The sequence below is a fragment of the Strix aluco genome, chromosome 16 (assembly GCF_031877795.1).
Source record: "Strix aluco isolate bStrAlu1 chromosome 16, bStrAlu1.hap1, whole genome shotgun sequence".
Lineage (NCBI taxonomy): Eukaryota > Metazoa > Chordata > Aves > Strigiformes > Strigidae > Strix > Strix aluco.
In genome coordinates this window covers 3,960,620-3,986,691 of record NC_133946.1, presented here as the reverse complement: position 1 = coordinate 3,986,691, position 26,072 = coordinate 3,960,620, and the positions used below count along the sequence as shown (strand labels likewise).

At 37.6% G+C, this 26,072-nt stretch overlaps 1 long non-coding RNA gene across 1 annotated transcript; it reads right to left on the bottom strand.

Moving 5' to 3' along the window:
- Positions 1-667: 667 nt before the first annotated feature.
- Positions 668-12,476, bottom strand: LOC141931043 (uncharacterized). Its single transcript, XR_012625477.1, has 3 exons — positions 12,401-12,476; positions 7,791-7,848; positions 668-689 (listed from the first exon to the last, which is right to left on the bottom strand). It is a non-coding gene; the product is annotated as an uncharacterized LOC141931043 (long non-coding RNA).
- Positions 12,477-26,072: the final 13,596 nt, after the last annotated feature.

Below are 26,072 nucleotides of genomic sequence, written 5' to 3'. Positions count from 1 at the left end.
ACATACATTTCAAAGACTTGACAAGCCAGACAGCTACAGAAGCCCTGTAAATATTTCAGATAACCTAAATTTTTCTGATCAACAGATACTGATGTAATAATAAAAATAATAGATGGAGGCAGAGAAGAGGTCAGGCTATATTCCAAACAAATTAAGTTTGTGTTGATTTCCTCCAACTGTTATACTCATGTCACATTTTCTTCCATGTACAGTCCATATTCTTAAAATGTTTACATACTTTGTGCTACATCTTTTGGCTTGACTGTTAACAAACCATGAAAGTTCAGGACTACATTATTGTTTATCTCTGGAAGAACAATGGAAAAATTGCTACATGTCAAGGTAAACATAGTGCACCTGGTAATAGAGATTGCATCTCATGCAAATACCACAAATTTTGGCTGTACTGGAGATTTTGCCAGTACCAGGTCCACCAAACCTAACCCCAAATCATTAAAGATTACAAACAAAACCCTTACACCAAAAAACACTCCTGACAAATCACAGCCATATTTCATAAAGTATAAGCAAAATCCAAACATAATTTCTCTCTTGGTCTGCAAGCGACCGATTCCTTAATATTGCATTTTGTATGTCTCCATACTAAGCTAGTAGAAAACCAAAAAGGCCATCTTACCAAACTGGTCATTTAGATGTCTTCCTGTGTTATGAAATGCAGCAAACATCAACTGTAAAATAATCAACACAGATAATGTAAAATATTTACGTTCTTTCATTTTAATAAAATGACTCACATGCTCACTCACTCTTGAAAAACTGCTCAGTGAAGGAACTCTTCAGAGTACATTCCTTTAGCAGGATATCCTTGAAGAAAAATGTCACAATAAATTTGCTAGCCTAAGAAGGTATGTATTAGTTCAATCATGGCTTTAAACTACAATTTTGCAGAATAAACATCCTAAATGTTACTGTATAGCAAGAAGGAGCTTGTATCTCACTGAGGCACTAACCAGCAAGAGAAGGATGACTGTAAATTGTTTCCAACACTTCCTCAGAGATCTCCTACAATGATGCTCACTTGTGGGTCACAGCTGAAGGCACACTACGGACTAATAGTTGAGTTCTCAGTGCAAGTTCTTAGAATATCATTAAAGCCTCTCTGACAGTGAGCCTTAAAAGCGCCTTATCTTGCTTTAATGCTCTTTAGAGAAGAATTAAATAAGACTAATACATTCACAATGAAGTTTATATGAATAGTTCAAGAATGCCTTGCATTATGTCGTTCCCCCGTCCCCTCCCCCCCTTTATTTTTTGTAGAGACTGAAGTAGCAGACAGATACAGATCATATAAAACATATTCAGTTCCCACAGCTAAATCTCTCTGTACATCACAACTTGTCTCAGTACTACCTCATATTCTAACAACCGGCTAGTCTCTGTGGCTTATACCTTCTTTCCCCACCAACACAGCTTGCACCATCAGAGCAAGGATTACAGTCTGTGTCATGCTGTGACTTAGCAAGAGTTGAAACACTCAAGATCAGTTCTTGAAACTTTTTGTGGTAGTTGCTGGATGCAACCCTGACAACAACACAGTCTTAAACTGCAACAGTGTATAATCCTTGAAAAATCTTTCCTGAAAAAAATCTGTGCACCAGGTCACAGGGTTCCTCAATTCTTAACTCCAAGCCTTTCAATACTGCAATAGTTTTAAATTAAACGATTGGCGATGAACAAATATTCTTTCCACGTGTATTGTACACTTCAACACACCACTGACAGTTTTAAAAACTCATGCATTAAAATCATTGTCTAGCTATATATTTAAAACAATTAAGTCATCATTAATTCAGTAAATGCCACAATAGGCTTTCAGAAATTACAAAAGAATTCTTTCCCACGACATACATTGATATGATATTTGTCTACTAGGTGATCTGCTTATTATGCACCAATTTAATGCTTTCTTAAAATATGTAGCAACAAAATGCACAAAAGAACAAAGTTACTCTACGTAATTATTTGACACGATAAGTTTCAAAATCCTGACATGCCAAGGTAACTAACAACACATCAGTATCACCACAGAATCTCCCAATTCACTTGGCACCAAAGGGTTAATCTCACACATTTAATATCCTACCTAAGAATAACTGTAGCAAGAAGATAGTTCTTATGGTAGCCTTAGTAAGACCATACTACTTCTTCAGAACACAACAGTAAAAAAGCCATGCAAATGGAGATGAATGGAGCACAAGCCACTGAGGTAATTAAAAATGTATTTTCCATCTCCTAGTAATTGAATTGTGTACAAGCTGCAAGTTAATGAGGTCATCTACCCTCGAGCACTGACAGGAAAGCAGGAATAATTATCTTTCAATTTTTTCTTATGTAGCAATTAATTTTAACCATTCGCCTACACCCCACTCCCACTTCCCTCATTCCAGTCAGTCAAAGTCACAGCTAAGCCAAATTGACAAGCAATTGATATAGTAGCGGCACAGAGCCACCGAGGCGGGCAAGGTAATCAAGGGGCTGCAGCTGTTGAGGGCTAAGCGCTTCCAGGTGAATGTCACCTGAGATTTTGCATTCTGCCACTCGGAGGACTTGGGACACACAGTAGTGCCTGACAGCACATCTGGTGCCAGGTGGGCAGGGAGGGGACATTGCTGATTCGGGAAGGGAACAGAAGGATGGACAAGGATTGATGAACCGACAAGACCTGAAACAAAAGTGTCCTTTTTTTTAATTTTTTTAGGACTCATCTACTATCATTGAGTATTGCATCCCACATTTGGTAACTCTATGAAAAAAAAGTGTCATGCCTTGGCTTTTAATTCAAAAACACAAACACTAATTAGACTCAAACCCTTATGATGCCTCCTGTAACTGTCTAACATGGACTTACAGCAACACTACACTTCAAAGGAACTAAACATGTGCCAAATCAGATTTGTGAGAGTGAGACACAAGGAGCAGTTTGGCACTTTGACCTGTGAATCAAGGCCTCGCAAGCTCTGTGCAGATGTCCACATTTATAATTGTGCTGGCAATCTCTGTGGTTCCTCCTTTGACCCACACCATCTTTCAACAGCTAAAATGAGCAGTTCTGTTCACAAAAAAGCAGGCAGCTAGGGATCTTTTAACAATTACAACATCAGCAATGTAACAAGTGTATTTAACTCAATTCACTGAAATGGTTAAGATCAAAGGGAGGAGGCCTAAGTGTTTGGTTATTAATACAACTCCCACAGTTCCTCCTTCAGTTAAGACTACAAATGTTATCAGCACATTGCATGCTAGATAGAGCACATGAAGATGGCCATGTGAGGCCATACCACAGTGACAACTTGTCCCTGTATGTCAACTTGTCCCACTTGCCAATTTCTTCTACAATTTTTAATTATTATATTTAGGAAGAAGTCCTTTCCTGACAGCAAGAATTCTGATACAGATGCTCTTAGATTCATGAATTATGACAATGATTGTGTCTTACTCACCTGGCTGAGCAGAGTAGTAAGCCTGCCTACCAGGTAAAACTCCTTCACATTTGCAAGATATATTAAAAAGTCTTTCTTATATGCACTACTATAACTGCAGGGAGACCCCGTAAAAATGGTAGAAATTATTCTGTGTCAGAGGTGGTGGTGAAGAAATCTCAGACCGTTGCCTTGGACTCCGAGTCCACAATCCAGCTGCCTCTTCCTTTTACTAGCCAGCCAATTTAAGGAGGTTTTCTCCAGTTGACTTTATGTATTTCAGAAGCTTCCAACAAATATGCTTCCTTTTAGATGAGCATCATTTTCAAAGCAAAGCTCAGTAGAAAAGGTAACAGAAGTTAGTCCCTAGTGCTTTACTTCATTAGAAGTGCAAATAATGATTATTGCGTGGGTAAAAGTTAGTAGGCAACACCTGGAAAAGTGGTAACATATAAAGGTCACCTCAGCTTCAGCATAAGATTAACATCAGGAATGAAATCAAAGGCAAGCAAATGACAATATGTAGAGACTGGAGGGAAAAAGGAGTCGCCACTTACTTTTGAGCACAAAGAATGTAACAACACATGATGGTGCAGTAATATAATAATAGCAGTAATTTCTATACATTTATTTTATCACCTAACTTTTTATGTACTTTGCACCAAAGCTTCTACTTTTAGTCTCATTGATGGTGCATTTCACAATCTAAAAGCTGTTGAGCTACATATAAATAGACCAAGAAGTGGAAAATAAGCAGCTTGTTTCTCCTGAAATGAAGATCAATTTTTGCTTCTAGCAGGAGACTTCACATCTCAATTTCTTATGTCATAGGAAGATGTGTGAGGCATAACTGTAGCATATGTACAGAGCAACACCTCCACAAATATCAGAAAAAGGAGTTTTTACCAGAAAAAAAGTTATGCCTTCTGCTTTTTCCTTCACCTCTGAACAGTGTCCAAGAGACTAGAAATTGAATCAGTATCTACTCTAAGAAATCAGAAATGAAAACAAGGGCACTGACTCCCATTTAGTCAATCAGAAATTAATATGCTTGGGTATTCACAAAATAAAACTCAAAACTTTTGCTCAGGATTGAAACAACAAAACCCAAAACAAAAATTCAAGTTCCCCCAACAAGCCCCAGTAGTTTAATTAACTGCAGCTAAGGGCAAACCTGGGACAGTTGCAAATGCTGGTGACAAGTCCAGATGAAAAGCAATCAGTTACAGTATTACAGAAAAAAGCACATCCATAAAGCTAGTAGTCATCACTCATAATTAAATTCATTTGAAAACACTACACACATGGACACGATAGAAAGACATGAATTGTACTACAAAGACAAAAATCATTCTCAGTGGTTAGTTAGATGTTGTCAGTCAGTTCTAACCATCTCACAGCCAGCTTTCTCTCTGTAATGGCAGATTAAACTTGGCAGACTTGATGGGGCATAACAAACTTCACTTCACCACTTCACTCCTCCTCTTTTTGCAAAACTGGGGCATGTTCATCCCTTCAGGTTTATTCCAGAAAGCCCAAATAAAACAAGATCAGTTTCCATGTCCTCTGGAGGTTCTCCTGCTTTCATTAGAAGGGAAAGTTCAAATACATGTGCATAAACTGAGAAAGCTGCTTCATCCTTTCTCCTGCCTTTGAAGTGCAAAAGGACAGAAGAATGAAGTGCTTACTCAAACAGTGCCAGTGATCAAAAAGCAATGAGTAGACTTAAATAAAAGGATAACGTTATATAGCTTCATCCCTTCTGAACACAGCAAGTGTTCTGCTGGGTCAGAAAAATTGTCCATCCTGGGAAGCATCTCGTCTCCCACAGAGGGAAAAAGGAAATGCTATTTCAGAAGAGCAGGAAACCTTGATCATTTTCTGTGGTTTGTTTTCCTTGCATCTCCCAGCATTCAAAACTGTTGTTTTGGCATATTTCTAGGGTACATCCTGCTTAATCTTTTCAGTATTTGTTTATGGACCTGTTGTCCATCAATTTGTCTACTCCCCCTTTGAACCTGCAGATACTGTGCTGCTGCAACTATTTGTAGCAATTGATTTTAGAGTTTTACTACTCACTGTTAATACTTTCTCTGCTAGCCTGTCTTCTGATTTTTTTTTTAAAGTTCTCATGTTATGCGAAAAAAGTGTCCCCTTCCCTGATCCGCTTCTGAAACAAATTGATCCCAACAGTAAGAAACAAGAGGTGGTTACTCCTGCAGCTCAGTATAAATCACAGAAGGATTTGAGAAGGGGTGGGAGGAGAAAAAAAAAAGGAACAATTCTTGCCATTAGAAGTAAACATCTTGCCCTAATTTTAAAATGTTTTTACAGAAATCCAAGATGATACTATTCCTTACTTTCAGGGATTTTAAATATCCCAGATTTACTACAAACTTGACCACTAATGATAAACTAACTTGAGTTATTTGACATGGAAATGACATGACAAATAAAAAAAACGCCATATATTTTTATGTTTAAAATAGCCTTCAATGAATAGAAATGGTGATGATGCAAAAATTGACAGGTTTGGGTTTTTTTTAATACTTAGCACTGTCAAATGTTCTTCTACACATTAGTATCAGATATATTTGTATTAGATATATTTACATATTTTATTTCTACATCAAAATGTTTTGGGGATGTTTCTCTTTCTTGTTACAACTTCTTGTATTTACACATCATAACATCTGTGTGAATTTTATGTTCACTTCCTTTAAAACCAAGTCTTCAGATTTGGATTAGTCCCCTTTTTCTTTTCTACCATTCCTAAAATGTAGATCTGGGGGAAATGAATATGTGAAGAACTAGCCCCAGAATCATCACCCTTTCGCTCCCAAAGCAAAAGCCTTTCTTGAATCATACCAGGGCTAACTGCTGTTTGGGTTAACCACGAGAAAGGGAACCACCTCTACCTCAACACACATCGAACTCTATAACAGTAATTACGTTACCCGGTTACCAAAAGAGCTCTATGATTAGGAGAATTCATGCTACAAATGTGACTTAAAAAAGCAGGTTAAACACTTTCTCTCCAAAAATCAGAAAGCTAAAACTTAGGTACCGTTCTGAAATAAACCACAGCCAAACACAAAGCAAGAAACTACACAAAATGCTTAAGTCTAGAAAAGCAGATGGAGAAATGTAATTGCTTCACAATCAAAAGCCTCTAGCACACAAATTAGATTGAAATCTCTGCTTGGATGCTGAAGTATAAAGGAACTCATGTTCCCACTACACTGAAAGCAAAACACATTGTCACAGACGCACAGGAACAATTACACCTTGATACAATTTTGTTTAAATAAACCTAATCTTTTCAATAGTGATCTGCACAGGAGAGCTGATATGATTTAATCCTACCGAAAGTCTGAAGGCATCAGCACAAGCCATCCTAAACCAACAATGATTACACAAATCAAAACTTCGCATTTGTGCTTAAATTTGATAATAAAAGTGCCAGTTTTAAAGGTAGAACTTTTCACACCTACATCTCGGGCTCTTTTTTGGAGCAACTAATTTTGGTGTAACATAAGTTTTACAGTGTGAACTGTGAACATTGCACAACATCCCAGTCTGTTTGCCTGTACTCCATTCCTTACTGGATTTTCTTTCTATTACTGTGAAAACACTAAAAGATGCAACCTGGCAAAACCTGTTCAATCCATTGCCTTCTGTTAAGGTAACAGCCCCAGCCCTGCACAGAGATGTGCATCCCTAAACTGTGTCAATCTGCAAAAGAATATGGTCCCACTCCAGAGGCATGCCCAACCTAAGCTTTAAAATTCAACTTTGAGTTTTTCCATTTACAGTATTTCATTTCTAATATAATTGATGCTAAAAACTTTTAACTTGAGACAGGTCAAATCCTGCACAACCTTTTTCTTGTGAAGAGTCCCAGAGAGATCAGCATAATTACTTGCTAGACTAATGCATCTCCTATAAATACTTGCATAATTTAACTTTTTTAAATGCTAAAATAGCTTATTACATAAGCATATGCACTCATGAAAGATTTTAGGCTGCACCATTAAATACTTCGGTATTTCTAAAAATCTTATCTACCCAGCTGTTGCTTATCAGTCATCCATTTAATTATTGTACTCTGTTACCTTGATCTGGCTTTGCCACAGTGTGATAAATTGTGCACAGGTATACTGCACACACTGTTCCAGGCACTTTTTTTTCCCACCCTTCTCCAAAGGGTCATATAGGGCATCTACATGAAATAGACTGTTACAGGAAATTTCACACAAATAGGGAAATGCATTTTTTTTTAAAAAAAAAAAAAAGCCTGAGATCTTAAAAGGACTCTGACCACTCTCACTAAACAGTGTGACAACTTACCATACAAACTCGCCTGTATCAGGGGTCCATGGCAGTGTACTCAATGGCTCTGGGAGATCTGGGCATAAAGAAAATTACATGAGATATAAATCATAGTATTGAACTTACCTCCAGAGGAGGGGATCAATTTCAAGGAGCATAGTGACATTTACTGAGGGTCCTTGACAAACCTGGTCGTTCTCTCCAGCTGTTAAACTAACAGATCAAGGTTATTCCATAGGATCTCTCTAAGTCCTCACAGAACAGGTTGCTGACTGTGCAACTCCATAATAGTAACTAAAAAAACCCCCAATTTACATTCTTTGTTGTCAGTGCTATTTTAGTTTCAAAAGCACTATCATTTAAGGGTATTTCCATTCACTAGCTGGCTCAGTGTTAATTTCTCATCTCCCCCTCTCCTAATCACACATGAAAGTTAGAGAATATGCAGAAGTGACTATAGCAAAAATGGAAGATTTTCGGTAGATGTTCAGGTAGCAATCTACAAAACCAGCATGAATTTCTGCTCAAAGCAATTGGGGAAACTCTGCTTCCTCCAGACACCATGATTAAAGTATTGCATATTAGTTCCAGCCAAGTCAATTTTCTTAAATTGAAAATTCCAATGTAACAAAGTTTCATCAAAAAATTTTTGTAAAGTGCCATTGTTCCTAACTATCCTCAGATTTGGACAGAAGTAATGTATTGTCAGTTATAGCAGGCTTAGTATTCCCTCAAAGATTCTATACAAGTTGAGTTCTGAATTACTGTCTCCTGGCATCAACACTGACTTCAATTTTTTAATTTTACTCTTTTCATTGAAAGTCTTCTTCCTTCATTCCCACCTCTCCCAAAATGATAACCAAAATACTTTATTTCTTAGGCATTGTCTGAAAGAAGAACAGTGATTTTAGCTTCTAATATATAGGTACAGATTACCAGAGTTGAAAAACTAGAACTTGTATCACCACTCAAGATATGTTGCTCATCACAAATTATGCTTTGCAATTCTGATCAATAGAAGTTACATATTTCATACTTCCATTCTGTTCACATTCAAATAAATATTTGATTGCTAAATGCCTTAACTGAACAAAATTCTAGGATATTTTTTTTCTTTTAAAGAAACATTTTTAATGTGATATTTAGAGTATTCAGATGCTTTGTCTCTTTTCCAAAACATGATTCTATTGTACGACTATTAAAAGGTAAACCCTGAATAACACATATCATACCTGAATTAGTTTTTACAATGAACTCCAGAAGAGAAGACAGAAAACTCAGGGAAATACTACATGGGCCAGCACTGCCACAAACACATTTTATACTATTGACTGATGACATAAGACTACTAACAGAAGAAGAAATAAAATGTGAAATTAACATCTTCCTTTATAGAGCATCATATTCTGGACTATAAAGGTTTTAGGAAATCTAAATTGAAACCCAGTTTAGAAAAATGCATAATGCTTTCAACACCCAGTCTGTATCTGTGCAGGACTGAACGGCAGCAAAGCAGCACTGCCCTGTAGCACAGCATAAAACAAGCCCAGTAAAGACAGACTGCAAGGAGATCAAAGTAGCAAGACATCCCTGCTTGTCTTCTATTTCCTAGGATACTTCTCAACAGCTGTGTTTCTTTCATGTCCATGTTTTAAAAATAGTCATTTGACATTTACACCTGAATTAATTCCAGCTATAAATAACACACACACACCCCCTTTTAATATATCCAGCTAGTTTTAGGATGTTAGCAGCTCACAGTATCCATTTCATTAAGATCTTTAGGATTTTAAGTGATAAATTATTAATTATCCTTTCATGTTAAATAAGCAAATCTAGATTAAGCAGGTCTCTGAAGATCTTCTGCCCTTTCAAAATAGTTGTCTGTCCTTATACAGTAGCACCTCTTGGTTCTTCAAAATGGTTACTCAGTAAACAATTCTTGAATTCTGACTGAGAAAGTCAACAAGCAGACAAGCAGCTGGTTTGCTCTCTCTCTACACCTTTTAATCTCTCTATGGAAATTTCCACCTTAAGTGAAAAATCACAACTCACAGTAGGGGCTTTTCTGACAAACACACAGCTATGATGGGCTGGTCAATGCTCCCACCAGGTCTGCCAGGACATTACAACACCTGTTAAAATAGAATGTTTTTTTCAGTCCTGTACTAGATAAAAGATAGAGTCTTTTCAGCTTACTCTTAACAAGTTGACCTCCTCCAGCCATTGAAGCATTCTTTCAAGTTCAAGATCAGCTAAACCCTCACCTTCCTCTACCAGTGAGGACTGCACATGTCTGCAAGGGTATCTAGAAGAGAATGACCCTGTGATGAAGTTTGTTAGCTGAGGTGCTGGAGCAGCCTACCTGCATTACTACAGCTCTCCTCCTGCTCTCTGTAGCCACATAATTCACTATGGCCTAAGAAAGATCCTGATCACCTCTTCATAATTCATGAAGCCTACTACACTATGCCTGCTCTGACAGTCAACCCTACACCTTTTTCACCTAGAAGACATGCACTGTGAATTAAAATGTGGGGTTTTTCTTCCAGTAAAATAGAAACCAGAACTAATCTTCCCTTAGGTCCTTCCCTCCCCCCCCCAGTTTATGTGGCACAGACCAGCCCGCAATAATCAAACCAGAGCCATTTAGTGTATAGTCTAGTCTTGCTGTGACTAATAGGATGATTGGTTGTATAGCTTCTTTATGGTTGTTCATTATATCACCCTTACATAAAGTAATTTAATTTCAGTGGGATAATTAGGGTATTTCTAATCTAACTGATAGTCTGAATGAAATGAGATTCTCCGAGGGAGATTTGTGTACCAGGAGATTGGTGACCTTCGGCCCCAATTTTCACACAATGTATTAAGCTGACAGCCTTACTTCCAAGCCCTGCTGCACTGGCTCCTCACCACTTGTGCAGATCTATGTGCTACAGACAGCAACACTGAATGAGGTTCTTCTACCCAAAATCCCATTATTAAATGAAACTGTAATATTTTATTTGAATTACAAAAAAATAATCCAGGCCATCATTCACTAGTTGGAAATGCAGCACTATTATTAGTCTGCCATGCAAAGCATGCAAATAAATTCTTGATTTTAGATTGTGCCTTACAAGGCAACATCAAGCATATACAACATTCACTTGATCAACACCTACACTTTTTGTAAGTATTGAAAGGAAAAACTTCCCCCACCAGTTTTCTGGAAACATATGCAAAAGTTGAAAAAAGCAGCTTCTGTACCACTGGTAAACCGAATCAATGCTATATTGCATTTATGAATCAAAAAACTAAGTTTCTCTACCTGTAGATGTCAAGCAGACCAGACCACCTGGCTGGTTAACAGACAAGGCCCTCCATTTCTTCACTGATACTTACATACAAACACTTTTCTGTCTGTCTCTCTCTCTGGTCTCTGAAAGCTGACATATTCCTTTCCCACATCTGTATAATACCATCCTGGCTTAGACCAATCCAACTCTCTGAAAGCAGCCAGAGCCTTTTTCCTTCAGTAAATTGTGGACTGAATCTGGCTACTCTAACCTAAACCCTCTTCATCATACCTGCAGTATCGTCCCTGCAGTTGCACATTCCTCTGTTGATCCTTGTCTTTACAAAGGATGATACCCTTAAATACCAGAAGCCTTTATCTACAGACCTCTGAAATTATTTCCCTGTGATTAGTAAACATCTTCAACCTCAACAGTTTAGCCTTTAATCCTAAGAGCTAACAGAAGTAAAAAAGGCCTTACAAACTGAGGAAAACACTTTGCTCTGCCATATAATTTATTTTTAGTGTTCCAATATTTGATTCAAAGACAGCAAATAGGTTATATGATCTTTCAGGCTTCTTTGTCCCAGACTAACAAACAGCTCAAGCGAGGGACTGAAGACATAACTCACAGTCTTTCTTTTCCAGACACAATGAAATCCTGTATACGGTAAAGACAGATTTCCCACTAATGTCAAAAGCATCACAATTTCACCTACAGGTCTATAGTTACACATAAATAACCAATACAGTCTCAAATATATATATAGTGTATATGTACAGACATTTAGCATGTGTGTATATACACACAAAACTATTAACCTGTTTTCTATTTCAGCATAATAAAGCATTATTTAATGAAAGCATGTACACTTGTTCTCTGAAAAAGAAACCTCAACATTTACACTTGTGCATGGAGGAAAATATATAATCGATAGTATTTATACCTCAAGACTGAATAGACTTCATACAGAGGTAATTCTTTTCAAGAAATTGTTCTATAATTAGCACCTTTTTAAAGATAGATATGTCATTGCTTTTAAAAATCAAAACCCAATAAACTGCTACTAAAATAGCTACTAAACACCTTTTCTTTAAAGAACAACCTCTTGAAAAAAATACAGTGAGGATTAAGATTCTGTGTACATCCATATTTTAAACCCATTTGTGGGGGGGTGGGGTGGATAAATCCAGCATAAGAGCAGCCCACCTCAAACTTTACTTCACTCAATGTCTCACCTTATTATTCAGTAATGGTCATTTCTATTTTTATTTTTTTCACCAAGCCTTACACTTGAAGCTATGTCAGACCACTTCCTTGGGAATTTGTTGTTAGCAAGTCACTAACCTGAAATATGGTAATGGCTCAAAGCAGTCTTGTTGGGGACTATTTAGAAGACTCCTGAGTTCATGGTTCATTGACCTGACAAAACGAAGAAGCCATTGTAGTTTAATAGGCCAATATAGGGTTCCCATACAAGAAATAAAGTGTTTATACTAAAGATGACAAAGGACTGTTTTCTACTTTTTGCGTACCATAAATTTAATGTTAAATACATTTTCAGAAATAAGACAGTGTCAATTAAAAGTAGTTTTAAACTAGTATATATTTTATAATGTCTTCATCATATGGCTATCTTAATATCTGCCACAATATTGTCCTTGGTCAAAGGAAAGACAAACAAATTAACTCGTTGCAACACTGATAATCTTACATTAAGTGATTGCCCAAAACATAGCTAAGGATTATGAATATTTTCTACAATACATCTACTTCACATTAAATCATGAAAGCTTAGAAGGGCAAATCGAAAGCAAATGCATTATTATTATATTAGCGTATTTAAGAGACCTGACATTGGATAGTACCGGATTTTGCTCCATTTCTGCATCTGCCATCAAGTCTACACAACTCAGTATTCATCTGTACTTCAGATGAGTCTTCACTGATAAAATATCACTAACTCTCCTTTACAATATTGTCTGACATCCTCAGACAAAGTGCAATAGACATATTTCTACTTTAAGGGTTTGATTTTCAAAGTTAAGTGTTAAGGAGCATACTTAATTTGAGCATTTAACGCTAAAATACACAACATTGAAATTGAATCTACGATCAGATACATATCTACTCATTTGCATAGGCTCATCATTTTACATGCACAACAGAAACAACTGCCCTGAATTCCTAGAAGCAGGTTCCTCTCCTGCCAGCCAAGACAGCCTTTCGGCACAACTCCGCTGCCTCAGTCTACTTCTGTTCTGGATCCTTTCAACCCTGCCAACACTTAGCTTCTTACACTTTTAAGAGAAATCAAAAGCTTGTGCAACTGTGTGGTGACCTGAAGATCAGTTATTTTGCTAGGAAAATAAGAGATAAGTAAGAGAGCCCCATGCTACAGTCCATTTTTATTCAATTAGGAAGACAAGCACTGAAGCCTTCTGGTGGGCTGAACCAGGCTAGAGCTGTAAGGACAACCTGAGGTGGAAGAGTGGAGAAAACAGCTGTTTAAACATCTGGCCAGTAAAGCACATCTTGAAACCTGACTACTCCTACAGTCCCTGTACACAAGTTCAAAACAGATCCTCATCATATTATTGAGCCTTCATAAAAGCTGAAGGTACTCAGCACCTCCCAAATGATGTTTCACTGCCTCCTTGGAGCTCATCCCTTGTCCCTGAAGAGACACACAAAGTATTTTAAATGAATAGCAGAAAATTATCTTTTTTGTATAACTAGTAAGCTATGTCCTGATATCAAACTGAGAAAGAACACTCAAAACCCACCATCCCTCCCCTTAAAAAAAATTTTTAAAACTTTATTCTTAATACAGTTAATAGAGTGACAAATTGCTATGGTATAGAGAGTGTCAAGGAAAGAGAAGACACATCTAACACATCTACTTTCACATATTTCAGCAACATTCAAACCATGCCAGCATTAACAATGATATATTTCAATCACAAGAAGCTCCTTTTTTAAAAGCTGCAACTACTATGAAGACATGATTATAAAATTGCTTTATTTCTTACCCATTATATTGCTGCCACCAAATAAAATACTCCAATTTAAAAAATCCAGACTGTTCCAGGAAAAGTCTTGAACTAGCATCACTGTCAGCACTGTTTGGAGATGGGGGACAGACAAACAGAAGAAAAAAAAAAAAGATCAGAGTTTTAGGCAAAAATCACCCTTACTTAAATTTTACTAATCAAGTAAATCTACTAAAATTTTTACTTAAGCATTCTACCACTTTTTTTCCTGAGTTTTATTTAGATGCAGAGTTCATGTCTTGTTCCTAAAAGCTACACAATATTAAAGTGCTTTGTAAAATGACTCCAACATTAGGTCTCCAAAGAGAACTGCAAATCATAAAATTCTTAGCATAATTTGTTCAGTGTTTAAAACATTCAGGAAGAGATTATCTATATGTATGTGTTATATAAAACTCAATCTACATAACAAACTTTGCCCCCACATTTCAGCACAACCCATGTAACTAAATTGAGAGTACGCTACACAGCACTACAATGAAAACAGAAGCTTTAAAAAGACAAATATACAGTCCACTACAAAATTCATACATCATTCCCACTTTGTGCTATATCATTGTCTTGCTATTTTTTTCTTGGGAACGGTAATTGTTTACCTTGTTTCATACATTTCTATTGTCTCCACTGATTACTGGAATCACATTTCTAGGGTAAACAAGGTGAAAAAAAAACCCCAACTCTTACCCACTGTCCCATTTTCTGTCAGGAAGGTTTGAGGCAAAGTAGGCCTCCCAATAAGTTTTCTAATCCAGATAAGCAGGGCTAAGATATCTGACAGCTGTTTCACGCTCTTCATCATCATCTGAAACAATCAGTACGCATTAGAGAGTACTTTTCCCTTTACAAAGGTGATAATTAGATAACAAGCTGAGATTAAAGTAATTACAGTTAGACAGCTGGCAAGGCAGCACAGTCATGTTGAAATATTGTTGATACTTCAGCATCTGGTTCTAATAACAGCACAGGCTAAAAGATTTTACATTAATTACAGCACATAATTTAATATAAACATATTTAATTACAATTGATGAGTGATAAACTGTTCAAGAATGACTTAACCCCTTACACATGTCAAAATGATTGGAACTTCATATATATCTTTCCACTTCAGGAGCAAGCTACAGTCAATATGAAAGGTTAGGAATCTCTATTTTTAAAAGAGGGCTCTAACTGGAAAGGTGAATTCTTGATATGTTAACTTAAATTTAATTCAAAAACATGTTAAAACTGAGAGCATACGACAGAATTCAGGACCAGCTCCAGTAAGACATTTAGGCAGAATTGCAGCTAAGCCCAAAATTGCTACCAAAAATTCCATCACAATTGCCACCCAACCCTGAGGCATCTACAGCTCCCTGGTGCCTGCATAGTTTTCCAAGGATGCTCTCAGTTTCTCTGATCTTATCAAAGCTAGGCAACACAGAACCTCTGCTCCTTCCTAAACCACTTTGAATCCAGATGCAAGGGTCTGCTCCAGGAGCGCAAGGGAGGTAAAGACCCTCCTATGTATTTGAAACAGTCATCAGATAAGACACCAAACAGTCCTAGGAGTGCAGCTGGTAGACCCTCAAAGGTACTGAGCCTAACCATTAACGTTTTGCATCATGCTCACTCTTGTACTCCTCTCTGATTCCGTGAACTTTGTAATTTCTTGTACTTACCTAGTCAAAACTATTTGTGGTAGGGAAGGTCCCTACAAGATCACTATAGTTTAAAAAATTACAGCAGTGTCAAAGAATGGTAGAAATGAGACAAGCTAATCCCTCTGACAAAGAGGAAGAAAATGAAGCCCGATTTCCTGGGAACACATTTCACCCACCAATAGTGTAGGGAACCCAGTACTTATTTCCTCTACTTATGCTCCTCCTTTGCAACCCATCTGTAAGAAGGAGCACCCTTTGCTCCTCTTCTCCAGCCAGGAGCATATGCACCAGCCCCCCAAAGCAGAAGCATGGCTCTACCTTCCATGCAAATGGAGAACGCTGCAAAGGTACCTGCAAGGCTGGCCACACACCCTCTCGCAGCCTGAGACCTCTGCTCCTACCATGGTCTGGCCATGCACGTGTATAAAAAAAATTATTGTCTTTGGTCTCCTGCCTGACACTCCCCTGAGTCAGTGAACTCTTTGTGCCTTAGTTACGTCTCTCTTTGCAAGAATATTTTCATGTTTGCATCTGACAAAGCTAAAGATTTGTATCTGACCAACACTAACTTATTAAAAAAAAATTTTCTGACACCTGGGGCTTTTTCAGGTGAAATGATAAAAAAACCAACATGACAAGAAAGGCTGGGTATGTTGTGATCCTGAAGATGACATGTGATGTGAGTAATAAAAATTGAGAAATGTGCACTAATCATGATGGGGAACACATTAATGTACATATTGGCCAAACATGTATTAACATTGGTTTTTCTCAAGAAACAAAGTCAGAAAGGTGAAATCAAGATGAGCTTAAAAGACAGCATATGCCCTCTACTATAATTTGACCCTTTTTTTCTAAAAATCTAACTGTTTTTTTCCCCCATCTTCAACAGGCAAGAAAGAAATTAGCCTGCTGTCTTAGGAGAAAAATAGAAAAAACTAGGCCTAAAACAAAGGTGCAGACAAGCATAATTCTCTTTCCCAGACCAACCATCATTGCAGTTATACACAGATTATAGGATACTTTTGTAGCCACACTTTACCTAGCACTGGCCCTTGGCATCTGTAGTGCACAGCCTACATGGTGTTTAAACAGTTCTGGTTAGCATGGACCTCACAGTATGTCCAGCCAGCTATAATATTTCTGGCAAGGCTGTAAAACCATCTTTCTTATGAGCCTGCTCCCCGAGTCCCCACTCAAAATAAAACAGGTATCTAGCATATCAAATCATTACATACAGAGCTACTGAAGAACAAAGAAAAAAAAGGGAGGAGATCCTGTGAGATGGTATTTTAAAACAAAACAAAATGGATGCATTTGAACATTAAACCTGAGAGAATGCCAGGGAGGATGATCAGGGATTTTAGTCCCATGATTAAAAGAGTCATATGGCCCTTACAGGTACTAGGTTAGCAAAGGGAATGAACATCTTTTGGAAATTGATGAGCACTTTTAATTTTTATTTAAAAGCTTCTATACAAATCTAGTCCTTTCTTTCAACTAACCCCAGATAAGAATATTGGATTTCTCAAAAATAATCAATCTTCATCTCTTTGCTCCAGCCTTCTTTAGCAACATATAATATATTACACTTCCCTGGGTAACGATATATAGAAAAACCACAACATTTCTCTGTACTATGAAACAAACAGCTGCCATTGGTGGGATGCTCAAAATAACAAGGTTTTTGGAAAGACTAGCCTAAAAACTGAGTAGGCTGAAATGTAATTAATTCAAGGGAAATCATGAAGACCTTAATTTTCTACACACCTCTTCCCTTATTTTCTAATCATTCATTTTAAACTTTTGGACAAATGAGTCATTCCATAGATATAGCCAAATGAAGTACAGTGAGTGCTACCTACTTGAATTCCTGTAGCCAAAGAACAGTTAGCTTATTTTCCATTTTATTTACTCTTATGAATCTAACAGCCTCTTACCAATTTTAACAACTTTAATCTGTCCAACAGATTTTTCCTATCACAAACATTCTTTTTCTGCATTTCTGCCAAAAAGTCTACATTTTTGTCCTCATCTGTCTTTAGGATTCAGCACCATCAACGATGTCAACAGAACTGTGACAGTAACTTGTTATTGCATCAACACAGTGCATTAAATAATTTTCTTTGCAAGGTCTTCTTTCAGCCCTACAAAGAAAACTTGAAATAATTTTAAATATTTTAAGCTTACATGAAGTAAAATTAATCCCAAGAAAACCAGAGTACCATTGGTGGAAAGCAATTTAGTTGAGGACAAATATTAAGTAATTAGTTTATTATCTCTTCAAGGTTTCCATTTTTAGGACTTTGAGCATAAAACTGAGCAATAACAAAAAACCCATGTGTCAAAAATGATTTCTAGATAATAGTTCCACAGAAATATTAAATACGTGGCCTGAACAAACTGACAACTTTGATGAAGAAATTTTGATGAACTGCTTTTGCTTACCTTCAGTTTCTTGCCATTATGTGAATTTCTATGTTGTGTTAAATCTGGAAGGTCAAAACTACTCAATTATGCTGTTGGAGTTACAGCTTCTCCAACTGCCTATTTACTCTTCTGAACTACAACCAGTCAAAACCAAACCCAAATTCTATTTTTGATGTGCAGGTGCCGTCTGAACAAAACTTTTTTGCCATTACTGCCAGTGTCCTCAGTGCACATACAGAAACAGAATATATGTTGTTCGTACACAGCAAGGACTTGACTTCATTACTCTGTGCAAATGCACCTAATGTTTCCTCAACAACTAATAATTTGTACATAGCTTGCACAGCTAGCTCCTCTCAGCAAGACCACAGAAGGAAAGGGTATATCTTCAGCCTGAAGTGACTGATGCAGAATATACAGTAACTTCCCTCAGATTTTCTACTGACCTCAGAAAATGATGTAACCTCACTCTTCTTCATAGCGTTCCCTGAAGCAAGTAGAAGAAGCTCTGATGTTGTGCTGGAAAAGAGAAAGGCTATCAGGACTGATGCATTATTCTATTTCAGCATTGTCTCTCATCACTTAGAACCACTGTGGTCTTACCCCTAACCTCACAACAGACAAAGCAAAGATGCTGAAATATAGACCTAAGTTATTGCAAGCTTCAGCTTGAGAAGGGAGACAGACATTAACCAGGGCAGGAGGAGAAAGAAGAGATAGTGAGAGGGAAGGGGAAAAAGACAGCTTCACCTCTTTCAACCCTCATCATTATCCTGTTAGGAGACAAACCAGAGGTTACCTTCTCAGAAGAGGTTCTCAAGACAACCTCATTTTCATTCCATATTTTAAGACTTAACATTTACTAGCTCAAAATAAGTAGTTAGAAATCCATTTACAGGTCAAGACCACTCCCATTACCTCATCCTAGACCCTAACCTCCCCAGTAGTTTCAGGGCAGGGAGGCCTCTGAGGATGGAAATATCTGTACTATACTTTCAATTGTGCTGTGCAGAGTCACTGAGGCAACACTTGGCTTTCTGAATACAAAAATATAAAAAGAAATTGGATGTGCATTGGTGTTTCATGGTAGATGATCACACTTTGGTAAAGGATGATGTATGAAAAAAATCTGCTGTACTACCTATGTTTTACTTCCCCATACAACTTAATATTCGTGTATAATAAATGTTTTGATTAACACTGTCTTTGTTTTAATGTTGCTATACCCCTCATATATATCTTTTACCTTATAAAATTTAAAAAGTTATCTCCTGTAGACACACATTTTTTTACAATAATTAAGGAAGCATATTTTACAACTGTTAGCCCTATTGGGCTATGTTTTCCTTTTTGTCAGTCCTAGCCAGTTAAAAGTAGAGATGTTGAGAAACCCTCTTGCAGGACATATGAAGTCTTCTGTTTTGTAATGCAGGTCCTTATAGCACATGAGACATAAGTAAGTGTTAAATATGAAAACCAGAATTGCTCCCCAGCCAGTTAAGACTGGCCAGTTAAGTCACTCTTAACTTTGTTTCCTAAATCTTGTGTAAACACTGGTTGGTCTGTCTGCATTGAGTGCCATATGCCACAGATACCTTTTTAACAACACTTAAACTACCCTGGGCGCCTCCGTATGAGCTATGAATGTAGTAAAGGTCCACATGTAGGCCACGGTAATTCAAGTGCTTGTGGCCTTACCTTAGCAAGATCTATCATATGAAACAATACAACATACACAAAACATTATGCTGTGTGTCTTTCTGGGTTGTTTTTAAACCAAATAATTTAATTGATCCTGCTTAGACTATGGCCACTGACATCTTGAGCAGGCACAAAGTAACTCTTATCCCTGGCAGGTATAATAGGAATAAAAATCTGAAAAGTGAAAAGAGGAAAGAACTGCTTGCGCTGCATCCACTACAGAAATTCTAACAGGTATGTCATATCATCGGAATACCATTTCATGGTACACTACCATGGCAGCAAAACAAGCTGGAGAGTTTCTCTATGCTTGTTCCCACACATGCAGAGCTGTTATTCCTTAAAGTGCTGCCGATATAGCTCTCTGTGGGGTCACAGTACAAACCAACCACCGAAATGACTCAGGTTAGAAAAAGTGAAGGAAGTTATGTGGATCACAGATTGTTCTGGTTTATTGATGATCACAGCATTGTTTGCCACACAACTGCTAGTCAAAAGCAACAGAGCAGAAGCAAAAGCAAAGAGCGAACCTCCTCTGCCAAAGCAGCACTTCCTGGATGGACTGCTTCAGTCTGCTTGTGGATTCAACTTGCTGCCTTAGCATTCATCAAATCCTGTCAGCGAAGTGTAACCTAACACAGAAGTGCAAGACAGATACATGGTAATACTTATAAATCACCCATGTAAACAAACATACATACATACCTGATCAGATAATGGTTGATTATAGTGTCAAAAGTAGCTGTAATAGACAACACTGTTCACATGTCCATGTTGATCATTATCATTGATATTTGTATTGGTAAGAACTAAGCATAGAGAGTAAGCTATCAGTTACAGTCCTCAGTCCCTGATTTCACAAACTAGTCAGATAACAGGCATTTCTGTGCACTGGCCTCAGAAATCACTGTAAAAGCCTCATTGTTCTAAATAACATCAACACAATTCTATATTAAAAGAAAAGAAATGAAAGAGAAAGATGTACTAACTTTGGCATCACACTGTTAGTAGTTCATGGAGAAATAATCACAGGTCTCAGCTACATAACTGGTACAGTTATGCTGATAAAAATCCTTTACAATATATACAAGAGATTTAGGAACAGATTTATGTAACAGCTAAAAGTAACAACACTGTCTTCTCACACTTCAGCCTATACTGTTGTCAGAACAACCTAAAACTAAGAACATTCACTGTCAGATGGTTTTAGATTCATGGCTCTAACACATCTGTAGACTTGCACGTAAAAGATTTTGCACCCCTCTCTTCTCACTCCCCCATACATTTACCACCTTTATTCTGGCACTGTTCATCCCTGCTCTCATTCTGGCTGATGAGGGAGAATGTTTTGCCACCCATTATTTCTCATATCTCATGTGGCTAACTCTATATACAATACACAAAATACAATCATACAAACAGAAAAAAAAGAAGGCCAAAGATCCAAAGATTCAACCCTATATTTCCTCTTCCATACTCAGCCTTTTTTTTTTCCCCTGATCTGCTCATGCCTTTCTAATCTTCTTTTTTTACTTCATTCTTCACCTACTGCTATCTTCCATTCAACCTCTTGATTATAGAGAGTATAGGCATATAGTGCAAACCAGTGTCCCAATTTCCTTCTCATCCTCCTCTATTCAAAAGAGAAAACCTCTACCAAACAAAGAAAAAGAAACCTGAAAACCACATCTGCTCCACAAAGCACTCCAGATGCAATGCCTACCGGCCATGCTGCAAATGTTCTGTGAGACTGCTCATGCCTCTTTAGAGCTGACATGCTTCAGGGCAGAAAATCTTTTGTCTGGTACATCTACCTTTTGTGAATCGCAGTGTACACTTGTAGGTAAACACAGGGCATCTGTTTGATGCAGGTTCAAAAAAACCCCCTCAGAAAACTCATATAAACCAGGTCATCAATATAGATGTATAAATGCAAATTAAAGCCCAGGCTCTGATGAATGAATTTAGAAGATTCTTCATATACACTGAAGAGATTTCAGATAGGCAACAACTATTTATATTCACTAAATCCAACACAAAGGAGGGGCAGGAGGTCATTTATAAGATCTGAGGGAACAGGACGTGGAGTCTAGACCCAAATGTCCCCAAATTTTGGAGGAGTTAAACTTTAGATCAGTACCTTGCATTCCATGGTAACTCCAGTTTCCTCATCGGGAGGTTTGGGTTTTTATACATAATACACAAGTAATCAAGTCCATCTACAAGGACAGAACTCTAATTCCACTTTTTAGCACTTAAAATGGAGTAGGACTCCAGGTGGGATTTTAAAAGAGGTGATATTTAAGAATTAGCATATTTACCATAACCATTTTAAAGCAATTTACATCCATCAATTCTTCTTACAGGTTACGTTACACTAATGTCCACCCATGTGGACAGACCACTGTACTAAAGAAAGAAAAACTGCATGTGTCTGAAGAGTAGTAGGTAGTTTTGATAGACATGTGCTTCAAGGGCAATGGGGCTACTTAATAAAAAGTAGCTAAAAAGACTTGAACTGGTAGAAGCTGTTGGACTATAGCACTGCATGCTAGCACAGTTTGATCTTTTTAATTCCATTAGAGGAAAAACCTGCTATGCAGCCCCCAAGAACCTAGAAATAGAGTCTGGGAAACAGATCCATGGCTTTGCTTTTTGCTTTCCTAGGAGAATTATGGTCCACTTAAAAACAGAAACCTAGCAAGAAAACAAAAGTTTCAGGAAGCTGCAAATACACATTTGTTTTGATAAATTTATTCAAAAGTTGAAATAGCACATTTAAAAAAATGTTTTATTTAATTTAATGAAAAAGTATTCATCTTTTTGATAGGTGATAATTAACCATTATTCTGTCATAAACAGAAAAGAAAGATGTACCTATGCAGCATTTAACTAAGTATTGTGTTAATCACACTGCAATGACTCAAAACACAAAACCAAAGCAGTGAAGTTTCTTATACAAAGTGTTCCTTTTGCCAAGGAAAATACAGCCTTAACATCCCTTAAAGTTAACTCATGATCACATAAATAAACCTTCAATTCAGTTTTACCCAATCCATTTCAATTACATTTCAAAGACAGATAGAAGTTGATCAGCTGTCATGTCGACAGATTTAAATAATTTACACTTATGTTGAATATTAAGGCTTAGAAACTTCTCTGCATGCACAATTTCAGGAACTTGAGAGCAATCCCACCAAATATCCCATACTTTAAGTTGGATAAAAATATGTTGTTAACATGCCTGCACATCAGTGCTCTCAGTGGGAAAAGTATCCAATTCACCTTTTCAAAAAAGCAGTAGCCACAGATTTACTACGATATACACTGCTTTCTTCAAAGTAGAAGTCAAGAGTTCAAGGGTAAGGATCACCAATCAAGTAAAATATTTTACATATAACATTTTTTTAACTATAGTTAAAAAAGAAAGTGTATGGGTTCAGATATACAATTTTAAGCAGTGTGAAGAAAAATAAAGTTTAGGCATAAAGATATTCCAGGTCCTCAATTGCACAGCTTTATAATAAAATTATTTTAAAGATGCATTTTCCCACTTTTCTCCAAGTACACAAATATAAATTCTACATACTTTTCATAATGGAAGAGAGGCTGTGAAGGACTTAAATACTGTACGTAACTTTGAATGGGTATGTTGGCATAGCTGATCCTATGGAAGTCTATTAATTACTTTACAGGCCTACAAGAGTCCAATAATGGCTCCAATTCATCAGTCATATGATTAATATAACCAATCCACTACTAGATTTTATTTCCATCCTATTTAGAGAAAATATACAAGCCAATCTGACCCAGTTCAGTCTTGCTTGAAACCTCCAGAGAATTATGCACAGATCTATGACATGAGAAAACTCATTTAAAAACAGATTAACTTGCAAACCTCATTTTGAATTATTAACGTTATCACATTTATATTTTGCCAAAAAAGTTGGGCAAACATAGACTGCGCTTACAGAAAAGGGCCTGCATATCTGAATTGCTACATCTCAGAAACAGCTGCTGTAACGTTTTCTATTTTCTTAAATTGAAGAATATATGAAAATCAGACAAAAATTGCGGCAGATGGATTTTTCCCTGAAGGTAATGCTTCATTAAACAAAGGATACGAGAGAAAAGGAATTTGTACTAAAGACCTCACTCTAGAAGTAGGACAATGGTAGTTTGGTTTATCTGGACACAACTTCAGCATCATCAACCATTTCTCTATTTCTAACTCCCATTTTTAAAATGGGGAAAAAAAGACGACCCAGGGAGCTACAGGCCTATCAGTCTCACCTCTGTGTCTGGCAAGATCATGGAGTGGATCCTCCTGGAAACTGTGCTAGGGCACATGGAAAATAAGGAGGTGATTGGTGACAGCCAACATGGCTTCACTAAGGGCAAATCCTGCCTGACGAATTTGGTGGTCTTCTGTGACAGGGTTACAGCATTGGTGGATAAGGGAAGAGCAACTGACATCATCTTCCTGGACTTGTGCAAATCATTTGACTCTGTCCCACATGACATCCTTGTCTCTAAATTGGAGAGACGTGGATTTGATGGATGGACCACTCGGTGGATAAGGAATTGGCTGGATGGTCGCACTCAAAGAGCTGCAGTCAACGGCTCCATGTCCAAGTGGAGAGCAGTGACGAGTGCCATTCCTCAGAGGTTGGTGTTGGGACTGGCGCTGTTTAACATCTTTGTTGGTGACATGGACAGTGGGATCAAGGCACCCTCAGCAAGTTCACTGACAACACCAAGCTGTGTTGTGTGGTCGACAGGCTGGAGGAAAAGGATGTGCCATCCAGAGGGACCTGGACAGGCTGGAGAGGTGGGCCCATGTGAACCTCATGGAGTTCGACAAGGCCAAGTGCAAGGTCCTGCACATGGGTCAGGGCAATCCCAAGCACAGATAGAGGCTGGGTGATGAGTGGATTGAGAGCAGCCACTCAAGATAGTAGCAGCTTAATGGTGACTGCCTGGAACAGAACCAGGCAGTGAGAAGAGAACCAGATTTCCTCTGCCAAGATGGCTTCAACAATTTCTACAATCACTGTATGAGTGTTGGTTGTGATCTTTGCACTCTATACTCCCCAAATCAACAGCTTATGTGCTGAAAGCACAATACATATTTGATTACTGAAACCACAGAGACTGACAAGATCCCAGAACTTGAGAATGATGACTCTGACACCAGAATCACAAAACTGATGCTTGTCCCAAACCAGAATCTTCTTCATAAAAGGATGCTTCCTTTGCTCCTTCAAGGACACAGCTAACAAAGTGACCCTACATTATCTGAAACGTAAACAAATACTGCTCCCCCAAGTAATGAAAATATGAGAACAATCAAGTTCTCACTGAAACTAATAACCTAGACTTAACATGTTCAAGCACCAGGAATATCAAGATGACACTTGGCTCCGCCACATAGAAAGCCATTACTAGCACACCTTAAAGTCAGGTCAGATAGGTGAAGCTGAATCAAGGGAAGGCTAAGGAAAATGTGCTGAACAGTACAGAACTACTACACAGTTTTCTTAACTGAAGGTGCATGCACACAGTTAATCCAGTCCACAGTTAAAGGCTGAGCTATGGAGTACTACTTCTGATTTAGGATACCAACACTCTTAGATATCATTCCTCATAGATACTACTGCCATCTCCAGTTGGCTAGAGGATAATAAACATGAGGAATCACAAGTAATTAGGACTGCATTTGCATTGTACAGAAGCCAAATTTAGCACAACAAGGACAGGCAGTGAAAGGCTTCTCTAGAACTGATCTGGTTGGTTACAGAATATAGGGCGACTACATGAAAACTGGATCAAACCCCATTGCTCATCTCCTTCCCATCATGCCCAAAGACTGAAGACTAAGTGACATTTTCTGGAAATAGTCAAACACAATTTCAAATTCTTTGTATCATATTTTTGTCTGTTAACTTCTAACTATAAATGCCAAAATCATTACATTGAGCCTTGCTGAAGTGAAACAAAGTAAAGGTTTATTTAAAATCTGTTTGGTGCAGAGATAAAAGTGATAAAGTGTTTTCATAGAGACATTGGGCTAGTAGAAAGGCAAGGGAGCATTCAGAGTGACCTAAACCTTGAAGCAATGCTTTGGGAGCCTCAGAGCTGCAGAGCACAGCTTGGCAGTCTGCAGAGGATTCGAGGGGAGGGCTGTGTTGC